This window comes from Eptesicus fuscus, chromosome 1 (genome assembly GCF_027574615.1).
Source record: "Eptesicus fuscus isolate TK198812 chromosome 1, DD_ASM_mEF_20220401, whole genome shotgun sequence".
NCBI classification, from domain to species: domain Eukaryota; kingdom Metazoa; phylum Chordata; class Mammalia; order Chiroptera; family Vespertilionidae; genus Eptesicus; species Eptesicus fuscus.
Genome location: NC_072473.1, coordinates 86,448,959 through 86,459,367, shown reverse-complemented (window position 1 = coordinate 86,459,367; position 10,409 = coordinate 86,448,959). Strand labels below are relative to the sequence as shown.

Below are 10,409 nucleotides of genomic sequence, written 5' to 3'. Positions count from 1 at the left end.
CTTATTGCTATTTCTAATAATTTCTATTGAAATAAGGGTTTTATTTATAAAATGTTTTTCTAATCACTGAAGTAGATATATAAGACCCATTTCTATGCTACAATTTTATGGTTTTAAAGTAATTCTCTAAAATATTGAATGCAATATATTTCTAAAGAGAAATAACTATCACTTTGACATCATTATCTAATTTGATACCCCTATCTGTAAAATAGGTATAAAACCTCATAAGGAGCATTCAAAAAGGGGTAAGTGAGATAATTCACGTGAAGCTCCACTGCTTGCTGTAGATGCACTTAATTTCTCTGTGACATTCTTTGAAATATAGACAAAACTAACCACTTTGTAGGATTAATATCTATTTTATAGGCTTGGCATGGTTTTAAGTAATATTTCAAGTATTTAACAACTGGTAGATCACAGGCACTGACCAATCACAGCAACACCTGCGGAAAACAATTGGCTTGGCCATACTGCTGCATAATTGCTACACAGCCAAACATCAGCCTTCATCTGGAAATAAAATTAAATGACATAGAACATAATGGATGTGCATTGAATTATACTGTATATTTAAGTCTCTTTTCTTTCCCGTTTTCTACTTTTACTCCTCCTTTTATTACATCTGGCTATAAACAAAAGCATCTAGCTTCTCCCTCATGCGAATTACATAAATTATGTTTGTATTCCTGATTTAATAATTTTACTTGGGATCCTTATTTGATAAAATTGTTCTAAAGTCTTGATGTTTCCATGTAATAAATTTTATACTCCGATGATTTGGCATTCACATTATATCACATTATATTTGGCATTCCATAATATCAAAGTGATCATACTAACTATTCTAAGGAACATTGGGAGAGCAAGTTAGACATCTTGAGAAGCTGCAATATAGTACAAGTGAGTTTACTTGAAACATCTTCGAGAAAAAGACTCTTCTGTGATGTGAAAAGACTGGTATCTCTTGGAAAAGAGCTCAGTCCAAACCTAGTGTGTGTGCTGACTTAAAAGGCCATAAGCAGAGTTGGAAATAGTAAGAAAAAAAGAGGTTTACGGACCTCTGTATTCACAAATTAGTAACTAATGGTGCCTAATATTGCTAATAAATACCTTAGAAAGGAAGTGAAGGTAAGAAGTGATGAATAATATGTGATTAGGGTGTAAATGTTTTAGAAAAGGAATTAATAAGTCAACTGATTGACCAGTTCACCCAAAGTCAAAGAAAAACCTGTTGCATACCCAGCACTGGGTGAGCTGGACACTTTCAGCTCCTCTTATAAAGTTGTTGCTCTCTTAGAAGTCCCTACTAGTCCTTTCATCTCTACCTATTTCTCAAGTTCAAGTATAAGTTCAAAAAGGAACCACTCTTTGCTCAATTACTAATATGTCTGTTTACATGAAGTATTTTCAGCACTTTCCAGGGAGAGGATGTTCTGACTTTAAATAAAAGGACACAGCTCTGGCAAGAAATATTTAGGTGGTAGAGGTTGTTCGATTAGGAGATGACAAGACCTCTTAGAACTACCTTAGTATCTTCATTCTGATTTTACATCATTACATTATACTGTGATGTATAATCTATACAGTAAGCTGTTTCTTTGAATTTCCCGACCAAGGACGTAGACGTACCCTATGCAGAAAACAGGCAGTGGATTCTGGTGCAGTTCAGATTTGGAATGGTATAAGCCAGTTATCTGGGGCTCAATCATCCTTAAGGAACTTGACTCTCAAGGTTTTGGACCCACAGATATGAAAGGGTAGGCCATTTATTTCTAAGAACCAATGTCCTCTTCCTCCACCCCACTTGGGTAAATGTAACTGTCTTTTAAGCCTCTGACAAGATAAACCTTGCTCTTCTTTAAACCAGTGCCAACAGGCCTGCTTTTGCTATTTCCACCACAGCCCAGCAAGCTTTACTTTGCACCTCAGATTGGTTTTGGAAATTGACTCATAGAAATCTCTCTACCAGAACAATCTATTCGGTATTCTGTTGTGCCCTATAAATAACTATTAAGAATTAAAGCCCCGAGGGATAGGGGAGACTGGGGGGAGGTCAATGGGGGCGGGAAAGGAGACATATGTACTACTATTTGTAATACCTTAAACAATAAATTTTAAAAAGTAAAGAATTAAAGCCCCAGCCGGCTTGGCTAAGCAGTTGAGCATCGACCTATGAACCAGGAGGTCACCGTTTTATTCCCAGTCAGGGTACATGCCTGGGTTGCAGGCTGGATCCCCAGTGTGGGGTGTGCATAAGGCAGCTGATCAATGATTCTCTCTCATCATTGATGTTTCAATCTCTCTCTCCATCTCCCTTCCTCTTTGAAATCAATGAAAATATACTTTTTTTAAAAAAGAATTGAAGCCCATTAATTTACAGTGACTATTAAAGTATTGTTCACTAATTTTAACTGTTAAAATGCTAAGATCCCACTTTATAGTATTTCACTGTTCTTATGTAGTAACTAGAGGCCTGGTGCACAAATTTCGTGCAGGGGGTGGAGAGGTCCCCACAACCCAGCCTGCACCCTCTCCAATCTGGGACCCCTCGGGGGATGTCCAACTGCCAGTTTAGGCCCAATCCTGGGGACATCCCTCTCACAATCCGGGACCACTGGCTCCTAACTGCTCACCTGCTTGCCTGCCTGGTCACCCCAACTGCCCCCCCACCGGCCTGGTCGCCCCTCACTGCCCCCCCCTTCCCCGCTGGCCTGGTCACCCCATGCCTGCTGCTCAGTAGTTTGGTTGCCCCTCACTAATCTTTCTGCTGGCCTGGTCGCCCCACGCAGCCTGCTGCTCAGTGATTTGGTCGTCCCTCACTAACACCCCTGCCGGCTTAGTCGCCCCACACAGTCTGTTCAGTTGTCTGTTCGGTTGCGATGGACGCTTAAGCTTTTATATAGATAGATAGAAAATGGATCCTGCACATATTTTTGTTTCCTTCTTGAAAATTGAAAAGCAATGACTGCTAATGACTGTTTCTGTAGGAAGCAAGGCAGGGCTTCTAAAAGGGATTAACTGTCTGTGTCTTTATCTTCTCAGACCTGGTGAAAATGTTAAAGATGAAGGGGGTGGGGACAAGAGAGTTGAGAAGGCCTTGGGAGGGCAAAATTAACCAGACATCAGAAATGCTCTTAAAGCTGCTTTGAAACCACACTAAAATTAAGAAAGAGAAAGGAGAGGAATAGTTTGGACTTTGCAGAATTACAGTCATATGCAAGGATGTTCCTCACCAGGACTTACATGTGTATTTCTGTATATTTGAACAAAAAGTCAGGTTACAATTCTGTGGAGCCAAGTTCTCCAGTGATACATTAAATCATTCTTTGAAAAATATGTCAATTTTCATCTAGTTTCTTTTCATGCCCCGAGATAAAGCTGAACTATCAAACTCAATGTATTTATTGCTTGAAGAGCAGGAGAAAAAATGCTTTTTTCTGCATGTTCACATAGCAAGTGAAGGAAAAAGGAGAAGGCATCGTGTTTTCTTCTTCTAAAGCAGGTGTGGGGAGCCTTTTTTTTTTTTTCTGCCAAGTGCGATTTGGATATTTATAACATCATTCATGGGCCATACAAAATTATCAACTTAAAAATTAGCCTGCTGCCTGGCCAGTGTGCCTCAGTGGTTGAGCATTGACCTATGAACCAGGAGGTCATGATTCAGTTCCTGGTCAGGGCACATGCCTGGGTTGCAGGCTCGATCCCCAGTCGGGGGCATGCAGGAGGCAGCCAATCAATGATTCTGTCTCATTATTAATGTTTCTATCTCTTTCTCCCTCTCCCTTCTTCTCTGAAATCAATAAAAATATATTTTAAAAATTAGCCTGCTATATTTGGTCAAACATTTAATTAACTCACCCCGAATGCCTTGGCAGGGCCAGACCAAATGATTTCATGGGCCTTATACGGCCCAAGGGCTGGACGTTCCCCACCCCTGTTCTAAAGCATGATGTTTTCCAGCTGAGGAACATGCTGGAACATGAGAGAAGTAAATAATCATTGCAACTGTTTGGACTGGCTTCGTTTCTCAGCAAGTTCATACTATCTTCTCTGCAAATCACTATCCATGCCAAGCCACAGGTAAGGTTTTGGGGGTCAGGGATTTGTTTCTCTCCCTTATTATAGTTGCCACTCAGGTTTTCACCATTCAGGAGTAATAAAGGATAGATTGAGAGATAGTGAGTGGGCCAGTCTGACAGATAACTCACATTTTCATAAAATGAAGGAGTTAGTTTGGTAATTGCCAATGTACTCTGGTTTTGCTGCCAGCTGGTTCCCTTTTCAGCTGACTGGTCCAAGTAACCACTGAGACCATTAAACCATGTAAAAGTTAAGGAGAGAGAAGTTCCACTTTCCATTTCCTACTATGTTTTATTTTCTCCATTTTACAGATGGAGAAATGGAGGATAATGGAGGTTAAATAACTCGCCTAAGTCCAACGAGCAAGTAAGTGGTGGAAGTAAGATTCAAACCCAAGACTGTCTTACTGAAATAGTTGTGTTCTCAGTCACTGCCACACAACACAGAAGAGTTGTTGGCTAGAATACCTTCAGGGATTTAATAACATTAATAATTAACACTATTATTGAGGGCGTATCCTATGGTAGGCCCTATTCTAGGCATTCTCCATGAATTAACTCCTTTTCCTCTGTATTTCACAACCCTATAAAGAAGGTACAGTGATTTTACTGATAAGAAAAGTGAGGCACAGAGAACTAAATGTCCTATGTACATAGAACTAATAAGCAGTGTAGCTGGGCTGCACATTCAGGCAGTCTGACTCCAAAGGCCATCCTCTTAACCGATAAGCAATGTTGAAAGTAATATGTTTATGTCTGCATGAGGCAGCCCAGTCCACTTTGAGGATCTGCTTTCTTTGTTAGAAAGTTGGGCCTGTAGCTCTAAGGGATCTTTCAGAAGCAAACAGTAAAGTTCAAGAGTCCAGCCTACAGTCAAGGATCTTGCTCAATCCCTTCCCCAAATGCGTATCTCCATTACCCTTTAACCTGCATTTTTGAACAAACTGATATATGGGGAGTTCAGCAATGGCAGATCTGAGCTGTGCCTTTAATGTCTGATGAGTCTGCTAGTACACTATGTTTTTCATTTGTTCTAAAGTAGATCTAATGAGAGATCATTTCCTGATAAAGCATTGTCTGCTTTCAACATCCCTAGGCCAACTACTTTGCTGCAAACAATCCCTATTTTGGTATAATTGCCTTTGAAAAGGGGGCACAAGAGGTAGCCTATACTCCTCAGAGTTTGGGTCTGATTTCCTGAGGTGTTCCATTTCAGAAGGGGCCCCTGACAACAGGCAGAGAATAAAAACAAGTGTGGTCTGGGGCAGACAGTGTTTTTCAAACAGTTGGCCAAATTTCTCCTGGCAGCCGGCAAGCAGCTGAATCATCAAACGCTAGGCCTTTAACGAGATGGAGGCTGGGCTGTGCTGAAGTGCATTCCAGACGGACTGAAACCCAGAGCTGCTGCTGCTTTACCAGCGCTGGCTCCCTTCCAAGAGACTGGCCGGGCTGAACTGCTCATCAAAGCCTGATTTCATCTCTTCTCTCTCTTTTTTTCCTTCTCTTTGTGACTTCCCATACAGCATTTGCCTGCCTTTGGATGGAATATTTGAACGACTTTTGGGGTCACCTCAGGTACAGCCTCTCTCCACAAGCTAAAGCTAATGAAATCCATTTCCTGGTCAGAAAGTCGAAATAGCAGAGGAGAAAGTCACTGAGATGGAGCTCAGGGAATTGACAAGAATGGGTAGACATTCTTTTCTGAGAGGCAGAAGTGACCTAGGCATTCAGAAGTTGAAAGCCAGATGTTTGGACAAAATCCTAGACCCAATTAGAATCTTAGATGTGTTGAAATCCATTATGAAATCCTTTGAGTAAGACTTCGGAGAGTGGAGGGTAGGGAAGAGGAACTAAGTAGGGTAATGCATCTTAAAAATAAAGTGATCCCCCATTTATATCAGAAACAAATGTTTGGACTCATTAAGCATGAAGAATGAACAATATTTTCTGTTTCTTTTAAGTTGACTACCTGTGACTATATGTACCACTCCTGACCCAATTATGAATGAGAACAAAAATATGTTTTATTTTTTTCATCTCCACTAACATGCAGGTAAGTATTGTTCAATTATATTTGTCCTAATAAGTAAGGGGAAAAGTGATGTGTCTTATAGTCTGACAGTGCCGTGTTGGTCACCAATCAGAACCTAGAGCTGACCTCAATGTGTTCAGATAGATTTTCAACTAAAGGAATATTTTGGAAGAGAGGGGCCTTCTTTCACTGTTAACAGTAAACTATGAATGCATGAAGGAGGGGGAGGTTGTGACTTGGAAAGGACCTTGAAAAATTCCACAATACTACAATCCATTGTCTGGACTCTGATGGGAAAAGAAAAGAAACTAGATTCTTTTCCCTTCAGTCCTTGCCAACAGCATTCCTCTAGTCTGTTCTCCCTGACCCCACCCATAATAATAATAATGTGTGCTATTTTTATAAAACTCTAAAGAACTTTCACGCCCATTTCTATTTGATCTATACACCTTTGAGAGGATGAAAATGAAATTTGTACCTTTTTACAGATGAGAAGACTGAGGTTCAGAGATATTAATTGATTTGCCCAAAGTCACATAGGAAATTAGTTGTAGAGCTAGGTCCACTAGGTCAGTGGTCGGCAAAGTCATTAGTCAACAGAGCCAAATATCAACAGTACAACGATTGAAATTTCTTTTGAGAGCCAAATTTTTTAAACTTAAACTTCTTCTAATGCCACTTCTTCAAAATAGACTTGCCCAGGCCGTGGTATTTTGTGGAAGAGCCACACTCAAGGGGCCAAAGAGCCGCATGTGGCTCGTGAGCCGCAGTTTGCTGACCATGGCACTAGGTCATTAGTTCTTGATGCCATTATTCCTTGTATACACTAAATACACCTGATTTGGAGTTCCAGTTCTCAAATTTTCAGGTGCATCAGAATTACCTGGGAAGCTTTTGACAAATGTAGATTTATAAACTCTATCTTCAGAAATAGAGTAGGTCTAGGATAGGTGTCTGGAATTTGCATTAAAATATTTTTATTGATTTCAGAGAAGAAGGGAGAGGGGAGAGAGAAAGATAGAAACATTATTGATGAGAGATGATCATTGATTGGCTGCCTCTAGCATGCCCCCTACTGGGGATTGAGCTTGCAACCCAGGCATGTGTCCTGACCAGGAATTGAACTGTGACCTCCTGGTTCATAGGTCGAAGCTCAACCACTAAGCCATACCCTGCCAAGCTGGAATCTACATTTTTAACAAGGTCCCCAAATGCTTCTGATGCAAGTGGTCTTTGGGTTATACATCAAATGAAAGTGAATCCATAAGCCCTGAGCTGTTCAGAAATTTTATTTAAATCTCTATAGATAATCTTTTAAATTAAAAGTTCACACAAGAATAGAAGAAAACTGAATGGGCTATTTATTCTTAAAAGAATCATGAGATGAGAGATTAAAGTAGAATAGATGCTATCTTTGGCAAAGGACACTTGCTGCCCCAAAATCTCTTTTCCACATGAAGATGGAGTTAAATGAACATCAAAGGAAGTTTTGAAGATAAGGATATCTTGCTAATGGTTCCTGAACACATGACCAAAAGCCAGAAAAGGGAACTTGGCAAACATGGCATGGGGGAAGCTCTAGGTCAGTGATGGGCAACCTTTTAAGCTTGGTGTGTCAAACTTCGCCAAAAAACTGAGCATAACTCGGGTAGTGTGTCACTTTGAGGAAAAAACATTATTTTGCAAATGTTTCATCCTCGGCATGAGGCCACCTCAGCGGCCGCGTGTCATCAGAAATGGCTGATGTCATAGGTTTGCCATCACTGCTCTAGGTTAATAAGGTAAATGTACTTGAACCTCGGGTCTTATTCAGAACAGTTGGTAGGGTCTTTTTTTACTCTGGAGCCAAACTGCGTGAGTTTGAGTCCTTCTGCCAATTATTAGCTGTGTAAACTTAGGCAATAAAATTACTACATATTTCATAGGATTGTTGTAAGGATTAAATGAGAGAATGCATGTACATTATTTAGAACCTTGCTAGCATCTAGTAAACAGCAATGATGTTGTGTGTTTTTTTAATTTAAATTCTTTCTTGTTTAATGTATTATCTAAGTCTCCTTCCCCTCTCCCCCTATTGACCTCTCCCGGGCTGCTCCCACCCCCCACCCCCAGCACATGCCCTCACCCCCCTACTGTCTGTGTCCATTGGTTATGCTCATATGCATGCATACAGTCCTTTGGTTGATCTCTTAGCCTTTCCCCAACCCCCTCCCCTGCCTTCCCTCTTAGGCTGGATGGTCTTTTTGATGCTTCTGGCTCTATTTTTGTTCATCAGTTTATGTTGTTCATTATATTCCACAAACAAGTGAGATCATGTGATATTTACCTTTCTCTGACTGGCTTATTAATTAATTACATAAGTCTTAACCAATTGCATAAGTCTCCTCCTTAGCATAATGCTCCCCAGGTCCATCCATGCTGTTGCAAATGGTAAGAATTCCTTCCTTTTTATAGCCGTGTAGTATTCCATTGTGTAGATGTACCACAGTTTTATAATCCAGTCATCTGCTGATGGGCACTTAGGCTGTTTCCAAATCTTAGCTATGGTGAACTGTGCTGCTATGAACATAGGGGTGCATATATCCTTTCTGATTGGTGTTTCTGGTTTCTTGGGATATATTCCTAGAAGTGGGATCACTGGGTCAAATGGGAGTTTCATTTTTAATTTTTTGAGGAAACTCCATACTGTTCTCCACAGTGGCTGCACCAGTCTGCATTCGCACCAGCTGTGCATGAGGGTTCCTTTTTCTCCACATCCTCGCCAGTATTTGTTGATGATAGCCATTCTGACAGGTGTGAGATGGTACCGCATTGTCATTTTGATATTATTATTAATTACAATTCTGAGTCATTGCTGAGCTGCAATCAATAAAGGATGGCTTGCGCCTTGAATCAGTCATTTCAATGGTTTTCATGCCTGTGCCTCTGTGAGCTACGAAACAAAGGTGCTCTGAAGATCCATAGATTACACTGCTGTGGCAATTTGCTAAGTCCCTTTTCCAAACTAAAATACAAATCCCAATGAGACATAGGGCTTCAAGTGTTTTCTGTGGCAGCACCACAGGGCAAAGAGACAGTTGACTACCAAACACCATTCTACTTAACTCCTTAAAAATTATTCAGTCGGCCAGGCCAATGTGGTTCAGTTAGTTGGGCATGCTCCTGTGCACCAAAAGGTTGCTGGTTCAATTCCCAGTTAGAGCACATGCCTGGGTTGCGGACTCGATCCCCAATAGAAGATGTACAGGAGTCAACATGTTCACATTGGTGTTTCTCTTTCTCCCTCTCCCTTCCCCTCTTTCTAAACATCAATAAAAAAAAATATTTCAAAGAATTATTCGGTGAAATTTAACAAAAATCTGGCAAGTATTGTTAAGTAGCAAAGTACATATTCAAAACACTGGTGCAATGCTATTGTATTATTCCTCTTTTAATTTTTCCAGCTCAAGACCATTCCATACATGACAAAGGATAATGATGATGATGAGGAGGATAATGACAAAAATACCAGGGTACTAAGGCTCCTATAAGAGTATTAGGAAGGCCTATGGGGACACAAGTCTCAATCAATTGCACACTCTGGAATATGGCATGGTGGAAAGTTATAAATTATATCCAGGGAGAAGAAAAGATGGCGGCTGGCAGGACAGAGGTGAGGGAGAGGAAGTGAGTGAGTGAGGGTATGAAAGGAGAGTGTGTGGATGTGTGTGCTGTGTGTGTGAGTGAGGGACAGTTAAATCCCCATAGGAGCAGCAGGGGCTGGCAGACCAGGCTCTCTTGGACAAGGAGAGACTACTACCACTGTGGGCACTCCCCTGACTGCAGGACTCGGGCACAGAGCCCAAGCCATCTTGAAGGGGACAGCAGCCTTTTCTAGGAACTCACCAGCACCACCACCCAGACAGGACTTTGACACTGCCCGTGACCCAGCAGCCACTCCAGCCAAAATCCTGCTACCTCAGCTGCAGACCCGCGGACCCTGGGACCTCCACCTCCAAAGGTGCACTGCTCAGGCAGCAGTAAGTGCATCTTCCCTCTCCCCAGCAGCAGAACTCCGGACACCACTTTCAAGCATTTCCAGCAGTGTGCAGGCATCAAGGGCACACCACTCCATAGCCAGAGCCTGGGAGCCACAGGGAGCCCCTGCTGGGTGTGATTCTGTACAGACAAGGGTGCGCTGCCCCACAGTAGAAATTCTGAATTTCCTCTGCCTGAATAAATGCCCACATACACCCCAGCTGCTTAACTTCAGCACCAGGGACCCTCAAAGTGCATCAGAGCTCTGCGCCAAATGC

The 10,409-nt window shown here is 41.5% G+C and overlaps 1 long non-coding RNA gene across 1 annotated transcript; it reads left to right on the top strand.

The window, feature by feature from the left end:
- The first annotated feature begins 4,392 nt into the window (after positions 1-4,392).
- On the top strand, positions 4,393-6,079 carry LOC129149373 (uncharacterized). The gene is made up of 3 exons (XR_008556286.1): positions 4,393-4,449; positions 5,606-5,657; positions 6,044-6,079. It is a non-coding gene; the product is annotated as an uncharacterized LOC129149373 (long non-coding RNA).
- Positions 6,080-10,409: the final 4,330 nt, after the last annotated feature.